This window comes from Magallana gigas, chromosome 4 (genome assembly GCF_963853765.1).
Source record: "Magallana gigas chromosome 4, xbMagGiga1.1, whole genome shotgun sequence".
Lineage (NCBI taxonomy): Eukaryota > Metazoa > Mollusca > Bivalvia > Ostreida > Ostreidae > Magallana > Magallana gigas.
This window is the reverse complement of record NC_088856.1, coordinates 21425551-21431358: the sequence shown is the minus strand read 5'-3', so window position 1 is coordinate 21431358 and position 5808 is coordinate 21425551. Positions and strand designations below refer to the sequence as shown.

Genomic DNA, 5808 nt, shown 5'->3' with positions numbered 1-5808 from the left:
AATCACGACCATTGGGCTTCTTCAAAAAGTTATTGGCAATCCAATAACATACCTGCAATGCTTTACACACTTTATTTGAATGATACAGCGATATACTAATGACGCTTACAATAATAAAATTAAAGACCCTAAAAGCATTTATCGATATTTTGATATCAATGAGAATTGATCACAAAATATATATGTAATTTGTTATGCACAACTAAACAAATCATAAATTGATTCTGAAGGTTCTATTTCAAATTAGTTTTACACCTAAAATGTAAAAAAATAAACAAATGTAAAACAAAAGCAGCAGTGAAACAGCAATCAACTTAAACATATTAGCAGAGGTACAAAAGAAAAAAAGAAAACACGATACTCTGTTTAAGAAATCGAATGGTAAGAGTCTAAATGCATGTTACATTGAATCAATCTTTGTCTTTCGTTGAAATCTTGCAATTCATCACTATCGTCAGAATCCGATGGAAAAAAAATATTTTCTTCTCTATTGCTTGTTTTATTCGTATAATATGCATATTCTCTTTCAATTTCAGATTTATTTTTGGTGCTTAGATAGTTGTCTTTGTTTGCTTTCAGGAAAAGAGAAATTGCATAAGGACCAGAAGCTGCTACGAATAACACTAACATTTCTTGAAAATAAAAATCAGGTATTGGTTCATCTTGGAGAACTTCTACGGTAATTAAAAGGTACACAGTAACGATACACGTTTTTACATATAAAAAATATAGTCTTTTTCGCACAAAGAAAAGCCTTCCATAGATAGCATCAAACATTGCTTCAGTGACGTAATTTGTTTTAGATTCATTTGTACCTTCCATTTCTATAGAACTTGATAATAACTTTGTTTGTTCATTCTCATCAATTTCTTTAATTTGAAAAATGTAATCTAAAATTTCTGCATTCATATTGATAACTTCGTGGATGTACCTCACATAATATACGATTAAAGTGACGAGTAAAATAAAAAATCGAAATAAATTTGGTCTGATTGGCAGTGCAACAAAAACAATGTAGGTGACTGATCTGAAAACAAACGTAAATGTTGAAATTATCGGGCGTAAGGAAAAAATATTAAAAATACAAATGCTAGAAATATCCATAAACATTTGCAAATTCCGTTATCAAATATCCTACAACATTTGCACCTACATTTGCAAACTTTATATGCATTACAACTAAAAGGCAAAAAAGGATAACAACAATACAGAGTATATATTTTAAAATATGCTTTCATTACATTTTCATATAGTTTATACTTGCTACGAGTTACTCGAGATCTGTTTCCAAAAGAAAAGGAATGGACTATAAAACGATCACTAAAAGAATTCAAGATAACTTCATCATTCTCATTTTTAAACAAAAAGTGAGGATATGACGATAGATATTCGGTGTACAACTTGCCACCTAACCACAAAAAAGTAAATGGAAAACCAACTGCGTAAACAACATCCAAACAGACAATCAAAGCTGGAAAACATTCACCACTAAATAAATAAAAAAACCATTCACTTGGTCGAACAATATCTAAATAATCATCGGATATATATTTGCTATAAAAAAACCTCCCCAATGTCCGATATAATCCAAACATAGTATTTAAAATCAATAAAACCAGAATGACTCTTGTTGATGGTTCGCAACACCACTGCTTACGTGTAACACGTGGTAGACAATCGCTCATTTCATATTTATAAAACACAAATTTAAAGATGAATTGCTTGAGACCGTATGGTCTCTCATTTCGAGTATACACACGTACATTTTTAGACCCACAGTTTTCTTTGTTTTTGTAAGAAATATCAAGTATAAGAAAGACCCAAACAAACTGTAAAGAAAGGAGAAGGCAAAAGATCGGTTCTATTGAAATCCAAAATCCTTTATCCGCTTCATATTTCTTTTCACCAACCTTCGTAAAGGCTGTTGAACAAGTCATAACATGCCCAAACCATGCAGTTGTCATTACATACAATAGCATTCGTAGATTTTCATGTTCATCTCCAAACTTTCTGTTACACAGAAAATACCCCGTGTCATTAGCAAAAAGCTCATTCCATAATAAAAACTCTAGCGATCTAAGAGCGTATGAAACATTTTTGTTGCAGATGGAATTATTGTAATCAATTTTCATGCGTAATGCATTTATTCCGTTGTAATTAAAAATCAAACCGAGAGATAGTACATCAAAATCTACAGGCAGCAAAAGAAGGAATTTTTCTTTTTTCAAAACATATTGCCAGTGTAACAGATTATCACGCTCTTGTTCAGAAAAGCTGTCAAGTTTTGCTTCTGTATACAAATTAATATAAAACAAATGAACTGATTGTTCTTGTAATTCAATTATTTTCCGTTTCGTTTCCATGATGGTGCTTTTCTCTATAGAAAATGTGCAGAATGTATTGTTCTTCAAGGATTTTTTCGCACTTGTTGCAGACGTGTTCAAACCAATTGTTTTGTTCAAGAAATTGCCTCTATTTTTAGTGATTTTGCTCCTGAAAAACGCATTTCGATATTGTTTACTTGTTTTATGCTCATTGGTGTTGCGAACATGTCTTTTTTGTAAATCCGTTCTTTGTAAACGAACACCGGCAGCTGTACTACGTGATTTAATATGCGTTTCATTGTGATTTCGAGACAAAATTGGCTGCGTTATCATTCGTTTTTTGAAAAGCTTTCCATTTTCCCTCATGGGACTTTTAACAGCCGTCTCTTTTGAGCTGATCTTCCTGTTGATATTTTCATAAAGACTAGTCGAGTTAGTTATGAAGACGAAAATCATCATCAAGGAAAATATCAAGAACACAAAACACATCCTCATTCCATCCATTTCTGAAAGATAGTATGTAAAACATGTATAATAATCAAATATTTTAGATAAAAATAGGTGAACACACATACCCCTCCCTCTGCTTCCACGAATAGGATGGCATGCATTAAATTCACAAAATAATTTTAAATAAAGCATAAAATCAATTTATGAAAGCATCAAATAAAACTCCCTGCAAATATGATATCTACATATATGCTTTTGTTTTTATCGATTAAAAGTTTTATTGGTTTAAGATTAGCTGCATTTGATAACTGTTTCACAAATATATTTCATATTGTTCAATATGTGAAGTTTAAAAGGGGATAGAATTTTTAAAAAGAAAGGAATTAAAATATTCTCTAAATTTGCACATCTAAACAAAATGTCTCAAATACATGTAAATACAAATCAATGGTTTAGGAAGATTGGACCTGAAAGTATAATCAATGATGACCAGACTTCTAAGGTTTAAAGAGGAAAATTACCGAAAAATAATGGAATTTGAAGTTTCTGTAATATGGCATAGCTACTAATTAGGTCCAAATTAACTGCAGGGTTTCGAAAATTTCTGTGCAGCGGTTTGGAGAATATGCCCTAACAAACTGGTTGGTACTTTATTCATTTATCTAAGTTAAAAAGGGTCAATATTTCGGGGAAACTGTGAATAACCACATTTACACATTGTTTTCTTACATGTATTACCTTCAAAGTTTAAAAATCAATTATGATTGATTTCAGATTTTTACACAGTCTAAAAAAGTCGAGTAGTTCGTTAAAAACAATTCCTGTAAATAATTAATGAAATATAAAAGAAGGTCAGATGAAACAACAATTGGGAGCGTCCTTTCCCAGGTAAAAAATCTATCTTGTATCATTTTTATTATGAAATTGTCAACAGCGAAAGCTATCCAAACACCTATAAATACCTTGCGCATTTAAAATAATGAAATCAAAAAAGGCTTCCACAGAGTCTACAGACCGGATAGTGTGGCGCAGTTCTGTTTACGAAACCAAATGATCATTTTTGTAAGAAGAAATGAGATCTTGGTAAGCCCGCAAATTCATCATCAGTAATAACTTCCAAAGGATTCAGTAAGGGGGACCACATCATGAGTCTTTGTGTTAAAAAAGCATTCTTTAGTCAGGAAGTAACGAAAAATAAAACTAATAATAATGATTATTTGCGAACTCAAACAATCTAAATAGTTCCCTTTTTATGTAGCGCTTTACAATTAATGATAAGGAAAAAAAGAAATATGATGAGTCGTCAAAGGTAGAGTTTAAAATATTTTATAATGTTAATTTCTAAATCATAGATAAATACGGAACGTGACATCTATGTTCATTCGTATGATGCTTTTGGTTTGCAAGCAATGTTTCCGTAACTAGTTAAAATATTTTAACTACAATGCATATTGTTTTTGACAAAAAGCACTAAAACTAAAGACGTTAATTTCTTAATATCGATAGAAGTCTTAGCCTTTGAAGCCGAATCATATACTTATACTGTCTGTTAGATGCTCTTGCAACAGAAAATGCAAGAACAATAACAAACCATATCTGAACTGTTCAACAACCTATTAGAATTACATGGGATGTAAACTTATAATCGGGATGAAAAGGAAATCAACATTTGTTGTTATATACACATGCTTGTTATCATATTGTAGGTGTAAAAATAAATATTATCATTGTTTTATTTACTGCATAAAGGATAGCGAATTCAACAAAAAACTGAATTACAAAAATGTTACATTCCGATTAACCGATTGCATTATATATATAGTTTTCAATTGAAAACAAATTCAATGAAAGATGGACAAGACACGCTTTTCTCACTTTATACATGTAATTTTGATACAAAACTGCAACCCACCCCATGTTATTTTTTTCTCTTAAACACTTTATCTATCAATTTTTTTTCATAAAAAGTCTTGGAAAAGGAAAAGAATAATTTGCAATTTACATGTACAATAATCACGTATTAAAATACTGAAGTTGTTTATGAATCTTTTCCCTAAATACGTTGGAGATCGAGTAGTGTATCAAGAATGACTTACTTTGAAGCGACGTTTTTATTTTATATATCGGGTTATAAGGATGTTTGTTGATCAAATTAAGAGCGAAATCCTGCATTATATAGTAAACATCAAATTTACAACCGGTTGACTCAATTTTCATGTTAGTTTACTTACCTACACGTAAAAGGAAGATACAAATGTGCAAAAGATTGTTTTTTCTCCTCCGCCTGTTTTTGCCATTTGAGAATGAACTGAATGTAAAGAAATTCACCCTTTTATAGTTATTATTTTAAGCATTTAACACGGTTTGTAAAACAATGCATACGGTCCAGTAGTTTACAGCTCGACAGAAACTGAACACGTATAAAGACAAGGTTAGAGATCAGTACCGTATTGATTTGTTCAAAGATTATATGGCGTCAATTCGAGAATCTTTCAAAAATGTCTGATAGAAGATTGCGTATACTTTAGAATTCGAAATGTCTCAAGGGTTTCGTATTGCAACGTGATCAAATCTTAATAGTTTCACATTCAAAACTGCGGAGAACCAAGAAATGGAAGAGTAAACAAATTTGATGTGCATTTTATTTGATGAGCGTTCTTCAGGAATACCTGTTTAAGTTCAATATCTGGTTAATTAAGGAGGCTTAACAGATTAACCATAAAATCTTTTCGAGGTTTTCAGATATGACTTTTTAAGTTATAAAGTATCATTGAGGAAAGAAAAAAGTATCCAAATATTTTAGATTAAAAATTTGAATATTTTGCTTTATCTTTATACAGGACTCCTTTTTAAAGAAATTGATATAGTCTACAAATCAAGCCCTCTTAGTAATAAAATCTTGACCAATAACCCAAGTTTTTGCATCGCTAATCAACTTATAATTATTTAATTAAAATAGAGATATTCTTTTAGAAGAATCAGGTTTTAATACTTAATTGTTACAACAATAAATTACTGATTTAATTGTAGCGGA

The 5808-nt window shown here is 30.6% G+C and overlaps 1 long non-coding RNA gene across 1 annotated transcript; it reads right to left on the bottom strand.

Moving 5' to 3' along the window:
* Window positions 1-2125: 2125 nt before the first annotated feature.
* LOC136274545 (uncharacterized) lies at window positions 2126-5367 on the bottom strand. Its single transcript, XR_010712955.1, has 2 exons — window positions 5006-5367; window positions 2126-2830 (listed from the first exon to the last, which is right to left on the bottom strand). It is a non-coding gene; the product is annotated as an uncharacterized lncRNA (long non-coding RNA).
* Between the last annotated feature and the right edge of the window lie 441 nt (window positions 5368-5808).